This window comes from Psammomys obesus, unplaced genomic scaffold, assembly GCF_907164565.1.
Source record: "Psammomys obesus unplaced genomic scaffold, mPsaObe1.curated_primary_1811, whole genome shotgun sequence".
NCBI lineage: Eukaryota > Metazoa > Chordata > Mammalia > Rodentia > Muridae > Psammomys > Psammomys obesus.
In genome coordinates this window covers 10,849,372-10,853,897 of record NW_026595981.1, presented here as the reverse complement: position 1 = coordinate 10,853,897, position 4,526 = coordinate 10,849,372, and the positions used below count along the sequence as shown (strand labels likewise).

The 4,526-nt window shown below is 52.3% G+C and overlaps 1 long non-coding RNA gene across 1 annotated transcript; it reads left to right on the top strand.

The window, feature by feature from the left end:
- Positions 1 to 548: 548 nt before the first annotated feature.
- LOC129686337 (uncharacterized) lies at positions 549 to 3,279 on the top strand. The gene is made up of 2 exons (XR_008721598.1): positions 549 to 1,254; positions 1,892 to 3,279. It is a non-coding gene; the product is annotated as an uncharacterized LOC129686337 (long non-coding RNA).
- The last annotated feature ends 1,247 nt before the right edge of the window (positions 3,280 to 4,526 follow it).

The following is a 4,526-nucleotide window of genomic DNA, read 5'->3' as shown; positions in this document are numbered from 1 at the left end:
CTCTCTTCTCGTCTTACTAATCGTCAGGCAGGAGAGGCAGGCTACCGCTCCGATTACACTGTACATTACTGTGAGGCTGGCTTAATCATCTTTGCAACCCTTGTGGTAAGGGCCATCTGAGCACACACACACCCCCACACACTCTGGTTTCTCTAAGTCAGTCCTTTCTCTCTCGACCCCAGCCCAGTCCTGAGCCCTCCTGCCCCAACCTCCAGAACGGTCCCTTCCCTCCTGTGTCTGCATACCATGCCTTTGCTCGCCAGGTCTCCATAGCCCTGCACTCTCTGATCTCTTCCTGGCTTCTATGCCCTAGGGGCATTCCTCATTCTGTGTCCTGAGCCCCCAGAGCAGAGAACAGAGCAAACAGATCTGAGCCTAGAATTTTGTTGCGGGTTGCCATCAGGCTAGGATTAGTGTTGACAGGCAGCAGATGCCACAGGAGAAGCCTTGCTGCTCTGACCTGGGTCCAGGACGGGCGGGAGCGGGCGCCTCCTGCGCCCTACCTGCTGAGCATCACACAACTCTCTCCTGTCTTTCCTCTTCCGGTTTCCTGCTTTAATTGACACAAACGATACCATTTGGAGGTTCGGAGTTCCTGCAGGAGAAGGCCTGTGGTCCTCCGAGCCCCGGGGCCTGTTTGTTGGAGGAGAGGGAGCCTGGATGCTCTGCAGGCCCCCTTCAGACCGCGGTAATAGGCGGAGGCTGGTGGGTCGCTGCGCAAAGCCGGTCCTCCGCGCTGAGACTCCGCAGAAATCCCGCTGGAGCTCTTTCTGCTCTCGCCCTGTCTACTTCCCTTCATAATGATGAATGGCTGAAAAGAGAACTATCTAATCTCCAAAACTGCTGGCTTTTTTCTGCCCCCTCCCCTTCTCTTTCTTCAAGGAGGGGAGGAAGAACATGGCCACATAAAACAGAGTCCTTCATCGCCCGCTCCTCTGGAGACGCGCGCTCCCTTTTCATCCCGGGGCCTGTTTCTGATCTGCGATGGGCTCTCCTTGAAGGCTCGGGCCGGCCCTCCCTAATCGGCCGCGACAGACGCTGCGAGCTGCGCGGGCTGCCCGCTGAAATTGAATTGATTGCCCGGCCCCTCTGCCATTTTGTTCTGCGCGCGATTGCTTAATGGCTGTCACCTTGGCTTTCAGTCCCAGCCGGCTTTGGGGCTGGCTGGCTGGTTCCCATTACTCGGGATGGCCAGTGCAAGTTCACCACCCTTTACAGGATGTCCCTGATTGATTCCGTATGCCTTGGAGACCTGTGAGAGATTTGCATAGGGGTTGCTGGGGGTGGGGGGTGGGGTGGGTGGAACAGAAACCTCTGGGCCACAGAGACGGCCAGGTTTTTGGCTGCGGGGGGGGGGGGGGGCTCCCCATATTTGAATCATTACCTGAATGAGCCTGGCCTTTGCTGACATAACTGCTAATGAATTTGTAAATTTTGCAAAACTAGAAAACTTAGCCTGTTCTAACCTTGCCTGTCACCACCTGCCCCCCTCAACCCCTCATACCTCCACCATTGGGGGCCACTAGCTTTTCTGGCCTGAGCTCATGCAGGTCATTGGAATGACAATCTCTCCCTCCCTACCACCCCTGCCCTAGCAGGCAGGAGAGCCTGGTTCGGAGGCAGCCGTCTTTCAAGTAAAATGCTTTGCGCTGGGAACTACTTCAATTAGACAGCAGGCGGAATGTTAACATGCCCTCCGGCCTTTTAAGTGGGTTTTAATTTTATGTTGTAAGATAAGACACTGCAAGGCCAGGCGGCTGCTCCTCTAGCAGGCTCCATTAGAGGGGCCGGCAGAGGCCTCTTGACCCCCTGAGGCCCTGCCGAGGCTAGAAATCGCTTTGGTTTTTTAACAATTTGTCAGTCTGACCCAAATTCTCTTTTGTGATTCCAGGACCTTCTGTGGCTTGAGGCCGATCCTCCGGGCTGAGGCCTCCAGCCCTTGGCTGGAGAGGAACCCTGGGGACCACAGAGCTGAGCAGTAACCGGCCCTTTTTCCTCCTCAAGCAGGGCACAGCAGAAGCAGCCACTGTCATATGGCAGGCTTCTGGGCCGGTGATGTATGACCCGCTGGCTCTACTGAATGGTGCCCTTTGTTCCACAGGATCCCATGTGCCCCCTTTTTATTGAGTTGTTGATTCAGAGGGGCAGGGAAAGTTCCACAAATCCCACTGCAGCCCCGGCTCTTGCCATGCCCAGGTGGGGCAGCCAGGGAAACTCACCTTTCCCAGGAAGCCAGGAGGACTCTGTGAGCTGTCTCAAAGCCGAATACCACTTTGGGAGCAACTCTCATGCTGAGCCAAGCAGGTACTTGGAGAGAACCCAGGTACACCTAACCCTCCGAATTCCAGGTGAGGAGGAACTGGACAAGGTTACCATCACCGGCAGGGTGCCTGTGAGCCAAGGGCCATCTTCCCTATCTCCAAGCTAAGTCAGAGTTTTCTCTGTGACTAAGCCCCTGGCAGGCACCAATGGTAAGAGAGCAGTAGGAAGCTGCCCAGCCAGAGGCCCTGTAGAGCCAAAGGGAAGGGCCAGGGCAAGAGGCTTGAAATGAAACCCCACTGTTGCCTCTTTTGTCCTGGGTTTCAAGACCATCTTAGGTGGAGACCATGGGGGATGGACCAGCCGTGAGGGTGAGTTGTGCCGGGGACTAGTCCACTCTGGCGGCACCTTCCTGTAACCGCTTTTCTTCATCACGCCCAAGCTGGATTTCATCTCTCCCAGTCCCTCCACCTGGAAGCCAGGGTCTCACTTCAGACCCACTGGAGTAAAGGTGGCTGACAGACTCACACAGCCGCTCCTGGAAGCCACTCTTCTGAAGCAACTGCACAAATGCCACCAAGGATTCTCTACTTAGGAGACTATCTTCTCCGAATTGTAGGGTTGATGCTAAAAAAGATGAGATCTTTGCTGCTGCCTGCCCGCCCAACCAACCCTTCTGGGGTCTTTGTGAGCCCTGGAAACTAGCCCCATAACCCAGGGAGTAACATGAGATTGAAGGGACTTTTGAACTCAGGTCACTCTGAGGGCCCATGGCACAAATGCTTAAAGGGGCACTAAGGGCCCCACCAGGCACCTGAAGGAAGGAAAAAAGGCATAAAAGGAAAGACACTGTCGCCGAGCAAGGCAAGGCGCTAACAAATGACAAACACGCGCTTCACAGTTGTAAGATGGCTTTATGTTCCAATATGTAAAAGAAAACGTCCATGCTATATACCAAAAACACTTGGAATTTCATACCACCTGTCAGCTAATGTGTTTTCTAATAAAGCTTTATCTGCAGTGTGTGCATTTATAATATATATATATATATATGTTTATCTAAACCATTCTTAGTTAACATCAAATGTCATAAAAATTTAAATAGATGTTTTCCCAAATACTCCCGTCAGCATTCATTTCTCGGTAAGTTTGTTTGTAAAAAGCAAAGCTGAATTTGACATGTGGCCAGCATCTGTGAGATATAGATATATTTATTTATATATTCATTTATATAATATATAAATAGCTATTTGGCATGCAAAGAGTTTAGTGATTTCCAAATTCTGATTCAGAGTTCATACCAGCCACCCTGCCATTCTGATGCCATCTGATGCTAAGGGACCAAGGAGTATGCGCTCTCTTCCCCATTCTGAAGAGACCCAAAGCCCCCCTGGGCTTGAACACTGAAGCACCTTCTCTCAGTTGTCCGTTTTCTTCTGCCAGCTTCCTTGCTTCAAGGATGGAGATTTTCTGGGAGCAGAACGTGTATCATCAGTCCGGGTGAGATCGCCAGGGGATGTTGCCAGGTAAGTTGGGTTTGACTGCCCATCATAGCATACAGGTGGTGCCTGACAGGCTGAGGGGCCGCAGGCTGGGACTGCGGGGGAGGGACTTTAAGACTTGACCGACTACAGAGATGCTACAGGTGGCATCTCCCCTCCCCTCAAAGGAAAAACAAGCACCGTGAGGTGACATTTGGTGCATGACTCTTTCCAAAAGTCATGCCTCAGCTGCCTGAAGCTTCAGGAATCCCAAGTCCAGGCAAATGTGTGACCAACTCCACTCTCAAAGCTCTGTACGGCTCAGGTAGTGTCCCACAATCTCCAGAAGCTGAGGGAAGGGGGTGCTCCTGTTCCCAAGAGTGGCAGCTCTCCTTGCAGGTGGAAGGCCAGGGACTCTAAGGTAAGCACGGATACCTACCTCCCTGTGCCAGAGACCTCGCCTGGCCCCTGAGTAAAATCAGCATATATTTCAGAAAGCTCTAGATAATTCATGAGCCCTCCACTTCTCTCCCACCCGGGGCATGTCAGGAGAGGCCAGGTAACAGTGTACTCAGCTCCAGTGGCCAAAATTACTTAGATAATTGCATGTTTGTCTGTTTTCTCGTCTTGGCCTTAGCTACATGCTAGAAGACAGATGCCCTTCAACCACATACATGCATGTAGAAGCTCAAGCATGCTCTCTCTCTCTCTCTCTCTCTCTCTCTCACACACACACACACACACACACACACACACACACACACACACACTCACCCCTTCTGAAAT